The sequence below is a fragment of the Falco peregrinus genome, chromosome 14 (assembly GCF_023634155.1).
Source record: "Falco peregrinus isolate bFalPer1 chromosome 14, bFalPer1.pri, whole genome shotgun sequence".
NCBI lineage: Eukaryota > Metazoa > Chordata > Aves > Falconiformes > Falconidae > Falco > Falco peregrinus.
In genome coordinates, this window is record NC_073734.1 from 18147689 (window position 1) to 18163228 (window position 15540).

The 15540-nt window shown below is 45.5% G+C and overlaps 1 protein-coding gene across 6 annotated transcripts in view; it reads right to left on the minus strand.

The window, feature by feature from the left end:
- The window catches only part of ZNF423 (zinc finger protein 423), a 234663-nt gene that overhangs the window by 126370 nt on the left and 92753 nt on the right, over positions 1-15540 (minus strand). Inside the window, exon 1 of one of the 6 annotated variants that reach the window (XM_055818871.1) lies at positions 10241-10414. The exons of 3 other annotated variants lie outside the window; for them this stretch is intronic. The gene's annotated coding sequence lies outside the window, so the exon portion shown is untranslated. Of the gene's footprint in view, positions 1-9392; positions 9653-9680; positions 9781-10240; positions 10415-15540 lie in introns of those variants that run through there. 2 more of the 6 variants (XM_055818870.1, XM_055818872.1) reach the window with 2 other exon arrangements.

A 15540-nucleotide genomic window follows, 5' to 3' on the forward strand; every position in this document is an offset into this window, starting at 1 on the left:
ACAAAAGCTTTACAAATCCATGAAACTGAGCCCCCTTGAGTAGTTTACAGTACATTAAATCACTATACATCAGTGCAAGTTTCATGGCTCTTAGGACAGTCTGCGGAAAGCACTGAGAGCGGAAAACTGATAAAAATCTGAAACTAAAACAACCTCAGCCCTACTGCAACTATCAACTCACAGAATCTACATATTACAGCAACATCATTGATCTGTCTTGAACTGACCAAAGTTTGTAGTTCAACAGAGAAGGTAAAGAGTATCAAGAGTCTCTCACAAAACTTTTGAATATCATTTTAATTTGAGATTTGACAAGTCTGAATAACGCTTGTTATTTTCAGCTTTAACTAGTCACTGGGTCTGTCACTAGTTCACCACAAGAGAAACTCAGTGATGCATTAACACTTTTCGTTACTAAATTCAAAACAGTTTCTCTTTTTTATCAATGCTTCAGCCATGCTGCCTTGTAACACAGCTTACCAGAACAAGCCAGTCTCATCACAAAAATCTCAGCCCCAGAAAGAGTTAAAAAAAATCCTTCCTTTGGTTCTTATTTTATGTGTTTATTTCCAGAGCATTTTCCAAATTATATTTGTTTAACAGACTAGTGTATCTAAATCTTTTTAGCCACATGTATCACTCACCAACATGATTTTATTACAACGGATATGTTATGAAAGCTTAACCTTGCACTCAGTCACTAATCAAAAACAATTCAAGCAAGCAAATCAAATGTTCCAACTTAACCAAAATCTCCCTTTAAGCAACAAATAAAGCCTGGCTGGCTTGCAAGGAAACTTCCATGTATCAACATACCCAAAGCTCACTCGAATGAGGCACATTTCTTAAGTCTAAATTTAGCTGCTTATACTTCTTCAGAACTTTAGTTCCTGAATATTGTGTTGACCCTACAGAGGCTGTTGAAGTGCCAGATCTTAAGGCTGCAGTCTTACTGGGATTCATTTACAGCAAAAGCAAGAAGCAAAGCTGCTGTAACAACACAGACACACAGTTAGAAACAAACACACCAGCAAAAGGATCACGCATTCAGAGGCTGAGATTAATCTCCCAGTAATGCTGGCGATGCTTTATCTCACATATGTGCTAGTGCTAATGAGTAGTACATTAATCTACTTAACCAGTGAAAGAGAAAATGATAAAATCTTACATACATATAGGAAGGTTGATTTCACTAAGACACCACTTAGGTTTTCAAATCCCTCCTTCAGCAGAAGCAGAATCAATCACTGAGTGCTCATTTTTGGACAGTATGAGACTGTGCCTTCACTTGGAAAATACAAGCTCCTAAAACACTGCTGTGCCAGCAAAATGCCTCAGCAGTGGGGACACCTGTGTCCTCTCCATGCTGGGACCTGCTGCCGAGTTACAGCAGGTAGGCAGCCTTCACCAGTGGATAACCAGTGCTCATCATCCTGGCAAAGGCAAGCGTGGTGCAAGTGCCACCAGTTTTCACCACTTCTCCTTGTGACAGAAGATGAACAACTTCTTTTTCATAAATGCAAGTTTAAAATTTATATTATAACACCGAATCCACCAAAGCTGCCAAGAGACATTGAACTCATGGGATCTGTGAAAGTTTTTCACACCTGTGTTTTTCTCCTGTGCCTAATATTATGGGAGGCATTTTGGAGGATTTTACAATGCAAGTTTCAATGAGACACTTACAGTCTCCCTCAGGCAAATTGTCACAGCTGCAGAGGTCTGCTACCCAGCTGCCAATCAAGGCAGGCAGGGAGTATGTGCAGTGAAATCACAAAAAAGGCAGGCTTCATTAGACTGCTGAAACCTAACTAGAGGCTATCTGGGTGTGCGCGGGCCCTTAAAACAGGGCTGCTTTAGAAAGCAGAATTTTTTTCTTTCCTTTCCGACTCAAGAAGAGGCTCTAGTACTCATCAAGGAATGCATTGGTGCCAACTTTCCCCTTTCCGATCTCAATGTTTGTTTTGCTCTGTCTAAAAAAAGAAATTACATTGCCCTATAAGCTTTTGTTGTTAGATTAGCTGATATAGCTGGAAAAAGTGGACAAGATTACAGGTTCCACATCCCTTTGCCAGGTCTCAGAAGCGTGCCTACTTTTTCCAACTCTAGAAGCCACTCCAGTAAATTATTTCTCTCTGCAGCCTTTCCTTCTTTTATTTCCTTGGAGTGCCACAGCTACAAAACCACTGGTATTAAAGACAAACTGTACTGGAAGAACTGGAAGAGAATTTTTCCTCCTTCACTCCTAGCTCTGAAATATTCTGAGGGAAGCAACTGAATTAAAAAGAAAAAAAGAGAGAGATTTGTAGACAAGGACAAACACACAGAAGCTCAGCACAAATAATAATCAAGTGGGAAATTTAAAAGCACATGGAAACAAGTGGCATATTGTAAGCCATTTAGCAAAGTTAATTATAGGTATTCACTACATCTGGTCTTGGCCCCTGTTCAGCAAAGTATTTAAGCATGTGCCCAGGTTTAAGCAAGCACAGGCTGAAAAGCCTACGTGTCCAATCACGTGCTGAAGTTAGGCATCTGCTGAAGTACTTTGCTGATGCAGGATCATAACATATAATAAGAATCTCCCTGAAAGTTATCTAATAAACAGCTGTTATTTGAAGAATAACACAAACACAACACACGTTTTATGTCCCCTAAAAGAGCTGGTGTCATGGGGGTGTAAATCCACATCTAAAATTGTTTCAGATGTAGAGGTGTGTATGCATATACATTTTGTGAATTAAAATAAAAAGGCAAGCGTTAAACTAAAACAAATCAGGCACATCAAGCTGCATGTTATGCTCTGTCCAATACCACACTTAACTTTTGCTGTCCTCACTGCTTCTTTGTTGCTTTTGATTGACAATTTGTTGTATTTCGCCTTAAGTTTTCTCCCAGGAAAACAGGGGCAATGTTTTGTTGTGTTTTTTTTTAAGTTTGTGCACAATTTAGATCTGCTTATGAACATGGAAAATAGTGACAAAGTGTTCAAACACTAATGTTTAAGTGGCTGAGCAGCAAACCTCTAATTTTCTGAATGTCTTGACAGCCACCAAACCTGCTAGACTAAAAGGCACCGGGGAGAGCTGAGCCCCCGCCCTCTCCGTTCCCACCATGGCACTTCGGGTTAAACTGGGCACTGCAAGCGCTGGAAGTTGGAAAATTCCGGACTACCTGTTTACAACCACAGGCCTGTTTCCTGAGCGAATGGCGCTGTGAGGAGTGAACCTGGAAAACGTCCCCGGCCGGGCGCAGGCAGCAGAAGCGGAGCCGTTGTGGCCGGGGCCCGGCGGGAGGAGGCGCCGCCAAGGCAGATGGGGACCGCGCTAATGCGGCGCTTCCCCCGGGCACCCCCCGGCCTCCCCCGGGGCTGCCGCCCGCTGCGGGGCCGGTCCGCTGCCGGCGCCACCTGCCTCCCGGGGGCCGGGGGGGGCAGCCCGGGCTGCGTGACATGGCACGGCACGGCACGGGGCCCAGGGGTGGCCCCCGGCGGTGCGGCAGCCCCGGTGACCCGCGGCCGGTGTGCCCACCCGCCGTGGCAGGGGGCGGCCGACGCGCTCGCCCCGAGCGCCCAGAGGCCTCCCGGGCTGCTGTGGTTTCAAGACGGTACGGAGCCCGAGCCCTTCTCTCCCGCAAATGTTGCCAATAACCTCCATCTTGTCATCTATCCTACCTGAGCTAACAGTTTATAAACCGCCACCCGCAGCTCGTCCCTTATAGTTTATTAACATACACTAATAAACAGTATGCTTCGCTCCCACTGTGCTGCCAAGTGAAGCCAGTCAGAATAACTGCATTAGCTTTACTGTTCTTTCTCAGCACATTTTTCCCACATGGGAACAATTAGGACAAACTCCCTCCAGATTATATTTAGAGATCCATCATATTTGCAGGAAAATAATAATAATCATCTTCTTCACAAATGCATCTGTAGGCATCCACGGAAGATTAGCCTGACTGACGTTACCAAAAGCGATAGGCCCTTAACCTCCTCGGCGCTTCCCCTGTGTGGAAAGGGTTAATGCTCCCCAGGCTCTGACTTACACCTATTATGCTCGTTTAAAAATAAGATGTGAAAGATGCATTATGTAAGGCCGGTACCGCTATCCTGCCCATCTCCTATTTTGGAATTAAAGATCATCATCGCTCACATCAAAGGGGCTGGGTGAGAATAAAAGAAAAGACAGGAACAATGAAAATAGCTACCCGACACGAACCAGATCAAAGGACCAGGCACAGAAAATGAGGAGCTAGGGGGTCCTTTAATTACTGTCCACATCCTCCAAGTCATGTGGTGAAAAAGAAGAGAAAAAAGTTTTGAAGGCCACTGGGTTTTTTCTTGCTGTGGCTCCTGTTTCCACAGTCTGTGCCAGTTCCCTACAAACTGCTCTGCTTTTTATTTTTTTTGCATTTTATTAAAGTCAAATAGGACTCCTGGACTCCAAAACTCCTCCCTTATGCCAGGAGGAGAGGGAAGGAGGGGTAAGAGGGGCAGTAGTGGAGATAGACCCTAGCAATTGCCTGAAACAATTTCAGGAGGACTGCTCCAGGCAGCGCCCCGGGAGCTGCTTTGGGAAGGAGAGATCTGGCTACCTGAGGCTAGTCTTTATTTGCAGGCCTCCCGGGTTGAGAAAACTTCAAATTCACATAGGGCACTGCTCCATGGGGCAGCAGATCAAACCTGGCTACTAGCTGTTTGAGCTCAGCAGCAGAAAAAAGGATTGCTTTGGGACTGAGCGTAAGTAGAAGCATGATTAAACTTCAAACATAACCCACCCACCCCCCTTTTATACACAGCAGACAGTTATGGCTAATATTTCAATATGGACTTTAAAAATACACTGCAAATAACTTACTCCAGCATGCTGGCTGCGGGTTTAAAAATAATAAAAATTAAACTAGCTGTATTATTGCAATGAAGTCAAACGTTCAAGTTTACCTTTCATGAATCATTAAGGGAATGTTAAGTTATTTAAAAGGATCACTTTTTAAACTCAACCGTCAAGATTAAAATTCGGATATTTGACCACTGACTGGAGTGACACATTGTAGCATTTAATTCCTTCTATTTATGTTTCAAATGCAGTGCGTTTGTCCCTAATTACTCTTGATTTATGTTTACCTTTAAAAGACGGTGTAAAAATAAGTGGCATAAGGAAATAACAGGACAATGATTCAGAAATTTTGTGCGAGAAGCTGACCAGACTTTCTAGGAAATAATAATGCTTTGTCACTTTTACAAAGATTTTGGAAAAGAATAGCTCCAGGTTGTTCCCAAGAAATTGTATTTGCTAATATAGATGTAGCAGTGGACAGAGACAGAAGTCATTGAAGAGGAAAATGTATTCCTGTCTCAGGTCAGTTTGCTTGGATTTATGCTGTATGCCAAAGTAGAGCATGAAAAGCATTCAAACAGAATTTTATAGACTTTGAAGAAAGCAGCTAATGTCACCAAGACAACATCTAGAAACGGGGAACACAGGATACAAAGGCATCCTTCTTCCCATCCTATTTACAGCTTGGAAACTCCTTAGACAAGCAGTAAGGATGATCTTTTAAGAGGCAATTTAGCCTCCAAACTCTAGTGAGTGCCAAGTTACTTCATCTTCTTTCTGATGAAAGTTGCCTCCATCGTTTCCTGCTCTTGGACACTAACATGCAGCGAACAGCCATTCTCAGGAGGACAGCTGAAGACTAAATTAAGCAAATATGACTACAAAGCTGCTTTCCGAAGCGGGCATCATGCCTAGGCTCTACATCTAAGCAGTATGCTAGGTACGTGTACCAAGTTCCAGTTAGCTGTCTTGCAAACATCCACGCTGGGAACCTTGCCCAAGCAAGCCTTCAAAGGTACCGTAGCTCTGGTGGGATAAGCACAGGAGCGGTGGGACTGGGACATTTGCCTCCTTGTTACAGGTCTCAAAGTATCACATTATCCATTTAGATAGCCTTTTGATTGAGAGAGCTTCCCTTTTGGGCTTAGCCCCAAATGCTAAGAACAGATGAGATGGTTTAAGGAAGTCTCCAGGTAAAACATGAAAAGGATGCTTAACATCCAGCTTCTGACGAATAGCTGCACTCAGGGAGCCACAAGGGCTAGGGAAATAAACACGGTCAATTAAATGAACTGATTGAAAAGAAATCAGAGATCACTCCGGGGAAAATCTGAGATGCAGTCATACAGCCACCGCAATCTTTTTGGAAGGTGGTAAATGGGGCAAAAGACAGGAAGAACTGGAGTGCCTCACTCATTTGGCAAAAGGCAGCTGCCATAAGGAAGGAAATAAACTTTAAAGGAAATAAAATACAAAGAAAAATCCATGATGGGTTCAAAAGGAGGCTCAACCAACTCACTCAGAGCCTCTTGAAACCTCAGTACCGAGTAGGGAATTGTAGTGAGGGAAATGCAGTAAAGGCTCTTCAGCAAATGTTCACTCCTTTCCATAGACCGTCCCACGAAATGCACCGATAGATGCTGAGTAATCTTCCAAAACTCTCCAAGATGAACTAACAAGAAGGAATTAATAGGCGTGCAAACTAATAAGGATGGTGCAGAATAAGACTTTTTTTTTAATCTCATCAGAAAAATACCTACATGCTCATTCACGGGAGGGAGTAATTTTCTAATAGTTCAGCTATTCTTGATGCATTTGTTCAGAAGATCTCAGGAAGATAGTGGGATCACCAAACAGGACTACCAGAAGTAAAGATCTGCATGAGCGAGCTACCTCCACTTTGTGTCTTTCCTTTGCATCTTTGGCAGTAGATGCTGCGGCTGCCCAAGTAGTGGTGTGCTTTGTCTGGGCTCTGAGCTCAACATTATACATAACTGAAGGCGGCTAAGCACGAATGGAAATTATGCTTCTCCCCTAGATAAGTAGTCTGGAAGGCCATAAATGTGAAAGCAGGCTGTTGAGACAATGCCAGCGTATCTAAAAATCAAAACTAATGAGCTCAAGCTGCCGTCACTAGGAGCACGTGTGCCTTTTCCTGTCTCACTTTCTGGAAACCCATGGGTATTGCTGCAAAGGAAGGGAAGTCCTAAAGTGGTCTTTGACTCTAACTCAAGAGAAGGGTGTCTTGCAGAGTTAATTGAGTTATTTACCCAAGGAACTCAAGCAACATTTGCTGCTGGGTTTATGGAATTCTGATTTGACTGTGGAAGTCAATCACCTGGATAATTCTTATTTAACTTCGCTAGAACAGAACACTGCACATTAAGCCCTTTCAAACTGCACCAGAAACAAAACTCAAACTTCACACTCCACTACAGATTTCTTTTTTGTGAGAAGGATCAATCACAGAATAATTTAGTCTGGAAGGGATGTATAGAGGTCACCTTTATATCAACTGTTCCTCAAAGTTATTTTGATGCTACCACAAGAAAGTCACAGGGCACACTGGAGAAAATGTAATCACTTCTTTCTCCCCGCCCCCCCCCCCCCCCTTTTTTTTTTGAGGATACATTACAAGAAAAACAACTCTAACAGACTAGCTCCTGGAAGCCCATCTATCACTGGGCAGAGAAGACAGTACCTTGCCAGGACATTTGGTTCCCAAGTTCATTTCTATGACAGCATCTCAGGGATGTAATGAGGCAGAGGTTGATGTTGGAAAACAAAGCAGAGCAGCACTCAGTGGTTGACAGAGCTGCCTGGCCAAAAGCATAGAATAGCAAAATAAAGTAGATGTATTTCTTCTTTCTACTAAGTTTCTGATTTTTAAGTGTGGAAGATATTACCCTCTGCTGAAATTATTCATTTCATCTCATGCTTCTAATTTCTTCCTCTGAGTCAACAATCTTACCCTCTCTGTTTCATTTCTTAGTTGGTGTTTCTGGACCCACTCTACCTTTCATCAGTCTTTTCTTCTTCTTCCTCCCCACGCTGTTTTGACATTCCTCACTTTCTTCTTGCCAGTTGCCATCCTGTCTCACATCCACTTCCCTATCTGTAGTCTGTTATTCTAACCTTTCTCTGGCATACAGTCCATCAACCTCCCTGATGTCAAGACCATGCTCACCCTCTTTCCATCTTCTCCTCTATACTTTTCTGTCATGTCCATGGTCAGAGCATGTAAGTCTATTCCTCCCTGAAGTCATTCACTCTCCTTGCCAACTGCTTTGTATACCAGCTCAGTGAATGCAAGATCAAGGACAATGTGGAGCTATAAAAGCAATATAAAAGAGAGGGTGAATGCTTGGCAATCAATTGAGAGACTGTTCCCAACATAACAAAGGTCCAGGTAAAAAGAAACTTTGTCAAAATTACAAGAGGACCTAGGTGAATTTAATACATATTCCAAGATTAGGAAATTCAAATTAAAGATTACACCCTTCAGAAAGGCACTGTTGCTCAGCTCCTTCAACCTGGCCCTAACAGTCAAAAGAACAACTTCACAACTCTGCTGCACACCTGCATATAACTAAAAGACAAAGCGTAATTCTGATGTTTCTTAATTGTCATACACACTGCTAGAATACAGTATTAATGTACACTTGGCTATCTCAAACATAAATTAACTGATGCCTTACTCAACTTGCCCTCTCATACTGATGACTTTTGTGTAACAATCTTTGCTCAAATCCTTTAAGTTTTTCAATTCTAAAACATTTTTAAAGGCTCATGTGAGGCTCCTAATGCAACTATAAACCTGCAACCAATCTGACCATTTCCCTTTGAGTTTAACTTGGATATATTACTGCATGCTTCCACAGCACCAACTTAAAATAACCTGGTGAATTTCCTCCTTATTCTCCAGGGCAGATGTAAGGTTCTGGCTGTGACTTGAGTGAAACTCTACAAATTATATGGCAAGAACAACCCTAATTTGAAAGTATTTACCTGAAGACCATGCTATACCTTAGCGACACTTTTGTCTGGTAATAGACAAAGCCCACACCCAGGAATGGAAGGAGACCTGGGCTGCAAGGCCACACAGGTCTGTAACAAAGCAGGGAAAAGCAGGAGCTGCTTCACTCATAAACATCCCAAGTTCTTACCAGAGAGACAGAAATCATTTTGGTGGTGCTTCCCTCTCCATTCTTCCCTTTTCTGCTCCCTCCCGTGCTGATGTTTCCACTCCATCCATTGCCACCTCCCAACCCTGTTACTACTCTCCCACCTTCAACTGCTACAAGAACTCACCCAGCTTCTCCCCCAGTATGTTTATCTCCTGCTATCCATTTAAAAGCCAAGATGTGGCAGAACAAGTATACAGGTCTGTTTCCCAGTGAATTAGTCTCTTCTTTAATGTATCTTAACATATAGCCATCTGTTTTGAGGTAAAAATTCTCCTTTATCCACTATCCTACCCAACAGCATGACTTTTGCGCTTGCTCTGGGAAAGGCAAAGAAATGGAAATCCAGATAAAAGTCACTTTTTAAACAAACCTTAAGGCGTTGTTCATCAGCTGATGCTCCACTTGAAGTTCAAAGAGAAAGACGCCACACTGATGTCCCTACTTAAATGTTTTTCAGTGGTGGCCTGTAGGCAACAGCTTGCTCCTGCTTTACAGGCCTTCAGGAAAGGTGCCCGCCACAGCTCCACGGGACAGCCGGGGCGGCAGGGCGGGATAACCTCCCCGCAAGTCAAACACGTGAGGCTGGGCCTCCACTCCCCCAGGGCACTGGGAAGGAGTGACCCCTCAGGAGAGCCGCACAAGTACCCAGGGTACATACTTTTATGCTGGTCTGTGTAACTCTCCGTCTATCACTAACCCAGCTGATGAAAATTGCCCCGTTTGCAGGAAGGAGGAAGATGCAAGTAGAGAGCAGGTGCTGCCTGCTGCTTCCTGAGCAGAGGGAAACCTTCCGCCTCCGGCAGCCGCGGCCCAGGCACAACAGCCCAGCGGCGGGCAGGCTGCCTACAGCCACCCTGAGCACAGGCCCCCCGTGCAGTGCAGACACAGGGCACGTAAAGACAGGGACGCAGGAGCAGCCCCTGCCGCTGCCTCACACCAGCGCTCACCCCAGCACCTGCCAGCCGCCCCAGTGCCTGCAACCTTCCTCTTTCCTCACGGGTGCCGGCCCTGTTGCGCCCTGCACACAGCGCTGGCCTGCCTGCCTGCTTCCCGCCACAGCCACCGCACACGCCGCCCACGCCTCGCGCTCCCCCTGGCCTCTTCCCTCAGGGCCCCGGGCCTGTGCCCCCGCCACCCCTGTCCCCTCACTGCCCGCTACGGCCCCCAGGCCCCCTCCACCCCACAGAAACACCTGTGGGCCAGGAGAGCGGGTCCCACCTCAGCGTGTGGAGCGTGGTGCGGCCGCCCTGCTGCCGTGGCTGCTGTGGCTGCCTGCAGGCCGAGGCGGGAGCCGGCACCTCACACCCCCAGCGCCCACACTGGGGTGAGGTGGCACAGGAACAGCTGCGGGTCACTGCCAGCCTTCACCTGGGGCCACGCCGCCAGTGGGGCCTTTTTGTTTCGGTTTTAAGTTAAAACATGCCCCCTTCAGGAGTTTGTTCATCAGAGGCCTGCTCTGCCAGCTGCCTGCGACTGCCAGCTCTCAGTGCCCTACAGACTGACCCACACCCCAAAGCTCAGCATCGCCCCTTAGCACAGGAGCCATTTGTAAAATCTGTTTCCAGCAGAAGCAGATTTTGTCCTTTCCCTACGCTCCTCCCAGGCAGGGCTGGTGGCTGGGAGGGTGCTCAACACCAGCCGCCACAGCTCAGCCTGGCAGCAGCCCTGCTGTCAGTAACATGCCTTAGCACGGAGGAGCATGAAGCTGGGCCAGCGGTGTGTGGCCCACCCATGTGGGTGCATGTTATCTCCATTAATTTTACTCACTTTTCTCTGTCCAAAGGACCTCACAGTGCTTTTCGCTTCGGCACTTGTTTCCCGCATTGCTGTCAGCACTTCTGAGGCCAACAGGCTGAGGGCACTGGCCAGAGGAGGACGGAACGGAACGGGTGGTCCTGAGCACTGCTCCAGTCAGCCATCGGCTGCCCAGAAGCCCCTCCTCGGCTGTCTTTAAGGCAGAGAAGGGCAGCGCCGCTCTGTCAGTCATATGGCAGTGGCTAAAGAGACCAGACCTCATTACATTTGTGAGTTTAACTATACTGGAAGCTGGAATGTCAAAGAGGGGAGGTTGGCTGCAGTAACCCTGTAGGCTCTCAAGCCTACAAGGAGAAAGCAAAAAAATCTTTTTTCCACACAAGGACCCTCTAATCTGAACCACATCCCCGCCTAAGGTTATCAGCAATGGCTGTGTTGGCATTAGGCCAAAGTTTTTACATGATGCCTTCAAGAAAGTAATCTTTCTTCACAGCTGGCTTGCCCATTTCATAATCAATGGTCATGACAAGGCAGATTACCAGCTCTTTCGGCAGAGGAGACCCTTTAGTGTGTTTGATAGGATATCAGCTGTGATTCACAGAAACTACGCTCAGGGCTTCAGGATACCCTTCTCCAGCCCAAACATCCAGCAAATGCTCCACCATTTCAGTAGTTGAGAAAAATCCCATGAAACTTCAGCCCACGTACAAAGAAATCTTCTGTTGCCGCTTTGGGGAAAACATGACAGAGCTCCAGTGAAAACCCCAGCCTCTTCATGATAAAATAAACCACAGTGTCTTACCTCAATAAGGCCCATTTATTTCACCAGTACATCCACACATGCACTTGTTCCACGATGGGAACCAACGAAATCACACCAAAAGTGGGTTGCAGAAATCCCTGGTTAATATTTATTTCCCAGGTTAGGGGTTTTCTCTCCTACCCAAAATTTGATTTCTAGTCCTCTGGCACTACAATACTGCTTTTGCCTGCCCACTCTACACAATGTCTGTATGGGAAGAAGAATACACTGCTAGTGCTTGCAATGTTCGTTTAAGATATACAACACCCTCAATACAGTCTGTTAATTCTTAGAGAATTATTTTTAAAATAGGCAAAGAAATACCCTCCACTAGAGAAAGAAAAATCTAACGTGAAAAAAATGCCAGTTTAGGTCTATGGTGTCATGGGCTACAGTGGAGGCTTTTCCCCCCTCAATACTAATTGCCTACTAGGCAAGATACAGCACTATACGTTAAGCACCATGTCTGATCAAGCAGAAGACTTTTTAAAATGGTTTACTAGTTATTAGGTATCCTGCACTCTACACGCTGTGCTGACATAAGATTTTACTGCTTGAGGATGCAATTGCCAAAGACTGAAAAGTATAAAAGGTTTTATTTACTTAAAGCACACAAACTACTACTGCTCCTGAATGCTATATTGGGGGATTCCCCTTAAGAAGTGGGAAAAAAAAAAAATCTGGCTGACTGGTTGCTAGTGAAAAAGATCCAAACTGGCTAAAATGAAACTGGAAAGTAACTGATATAAAATACCAATGGCAAGAATCTCTATTTTCCTCTACATACATCTTGTGCTATGGGGTACGAGGTTGTGGTGGGGAGCAGGAGAGGAAGAAGAGCTGCAGAAACGCCCAACGCACGCATGCTGCGCACCGCAGTGCCCAGATGATCCCCCTTCTCTGGTGTCACTATCTGTAGGCTTTGTGGGCAAATTGACTTCTCGTCCTCGGTAGCCAGCACACACAGCCCAGCGACCTGACAAAGCCATTGATTTTCCTTGTCCTTAAAAGCATGCTCCACTGAGCTTGGAGCCATGCGCTTGTAACTTTAAGGGGGGTGCATTTTATTTAATTGTGCCTTTTCTTGGCCTGAATTTCCCCCAAAAAGCTGAAGAGGGCATGTGCTTATTATCTTTTAGTGCAGCATGTGCTCGGTGCAACCTGAGCTCTTCGGATACTTCAGTCTGAAAATTAGAAAAAAAATTAATTGCGAGGAAAAACAAGGCTGCTCTGCGACTTTGATTCAATCAATTACCATTATCTTCCAGCGCAGCCCTCCCTCCCACCCCCGGACCAGTTGTGTTTAACTTTCTTTGCCAGTCGCCGTGGCCCCGCAGCGCGCTGGTGGTGCAGCGCTGGCGGCTGGCTCCCGCGCGGGGCCCTTATCAGGCGCTCCCAGTCAGTGCCAGCCCCGCACAGCTGTCAGGGACCCCCTCCGTCCCCCGCGTTATCTGCCGCCACAGGCCTCGGCCGGGTGAGGAGGGGGCCCGTGGCCGCCCCCGGCCTGGCTGGGCTCTGCCGCCGGCCGCCCCACTCCCGCCAAGCCTCCTCCGGCAAGCCCGAACCATCTGAAGAGAGGCAGGAACAAAACCGCAAATTTAGATTAATAAAGCATTTGTTGATTCTACAGAAACTTAGCAGGCCCCTAAGAAATCCACCAGAGACCTGTGCAGCTCCAGTAATTTTCTGTTATATTATCTTTCTTGTAAAATACTTCCCCAGACAGAGCCCCCAAAGGGGCTCAAATATCACTGTGACTAACCGAAATCAATGTGCACTCACCTATTGACATTTTTACATAGTTTTTGGATTTAGTATCCGGCCCAAAACACAATCAAATCTTCTGCCAAGGAAATAACAGGCACTTAGCTAGTCAGCTATTAGTGTTACAAAGGAAAAAATGTGGGCACCCAAGGGAGATGGGAGAGACGGCATTGACGTCAGGGGTAATTGGGTGTCTGAGAGAAATTGCCAACGGCTGGCCAAAACCCCCAGAGGCCCACACAAAGCCGAGCTGCAACTCTAATAAAGGAAAGTAAATTCTAGAAAGGGGCTTTGCTGCAAAGAAGCCTAGCAGGAACCAAAAATATCTCCCACATACACAAACACACACACATACACAGAAATAAAAAATACAAAATACGTTTAGGAGCTCTCTTTCGCACATCTGGTTTAGGCTAAAGTGCTTTCTGCTTTTTTCCAGGACCACATGGATTTTTATGTTGCACCGTATGTTCACCATCTATTTTTATAAACAGAATTCAGGGCTTTAAAGAAACTTTATTTTTAATCATGTGGCTTTAAACTACAATCTTTCTGTCACCCACTCTGGTGCTGCTAGAAAAGGTTTGGTCTTTTCTTTAGAAAACCCTGAGCTTCCATGGAGAATGACAAGAACAGCGGAGCCATCGCGATGGCCATGGTTAAGGAGCTGTCCGACTGGTAACACCGCATTTTCACGTATAAAACCTCTCTGTCACCTGTATTCTAGCGATGTATTTCAGCACCAGCACTCCATTCATGCACACACTCTGCTCGCACACCAGACCTGAGGGAAAAGGTTTCAGATCAGGCACCCTGGGCAGAGCTTAGCGAGGACTTGAAGGCTGTGGCCTCTTCCTTCCACTCATCCAGATCCCTACCATATAAACACAGACCTGCTGTCCTCCTAACGCACCACCACAGATGAAGAATAAAGCATATTTGATCAGTTCTTGCTAAGACCAATCTGTCCTCGTCCCCCTTCTTCTCCCCCAGGACTTCTATTACACTCCTCCCACAGTAAGACTCAAACATCTCGTCACGAATTGCGTTGTAAAATTCAGATTGGTGCCTTCCAGGATGATACACTGGTTTATGTCTTCTACATAAAACACAAAAATGCCTTTTTAATAGATGATCTGGAGCTTAAGCGAAGTTTCAAGAATAACAAGATGATCGAGGTCTTAATAGGTTCAAATCTTCTCTTACACCTGCTTGGGTCTACATCATAACTACCATCATCTTATATCTACAGGGGTCCTTATAAGCCAATCAAGCCAGTGTTAACAATTCCACTTATAAGCTGCCTTTCACCCAACCGAAGAGCAGAGGAGGCAAAATCACCATTTAGGAAGAGGCCAAGGCACAAACAAAACGGCCACACACATCAAGCACAAAGGGTGCACGTTAAGCACCACAGCACCTATGGTGTAGAGAAGTCTTTAAAAATACACATAAAAAATAGAGCTAAGTTTGAACAGATCAGAAGTGCTTAATCATAGCATTGCATTGCAGAAAACATGACAATTAATATTCTCAGATAAGGAAGAGGGGCATTAAGGCAAAAAGCTCACTAAGAAATAGTTACAAAACACTCTCTACACAAAAACGGATGCAAACCAAAACAATGCCTCAGACCTTGGGATGTAAAGACGAAATTTCTGCAGCTCTTCCTGGTGAGCCTAAGTCTTGCAGATGATGCCATTTGTATGGAAGAAGGTCTGGAAAGGCCCCATCCACGGCTGTACTGCACATGGGGCAGTGGGTCAAACTGGGGAGTGGAGTGGGGAGAGGGAGTATCCGCTACCTGCATCATTTCTTAATGGCAAATCTACAAGTGTCACCCAGGCCTCTAAGCATTAGATAGAAGCATCAGACATTCTTCCCTCTCTGCTTTCTACAGTGCTTACAGTTCAACAGAGAGAGAGGAATTACAACCATTGGACTAATGCTGTAATGTCACGTCCCTGACAGCACCAACAGAAACAGTTAAGCTCGCATCCTTACAATTTCATTGTGCAAATATTGCAATGGGCCATTTTTCAAAATTCTGCCTTAATTTTTAAGAAAATACAGCCATACATCCTGTAGCCAAGCACATGTGCATGACATATGAACCAAATCATTGACACCAAAGCACTACCTAAAGGAAAATGCAGCCTTTCCTTCATGCTCAATTAAAGCAGTACATGAGTAATAA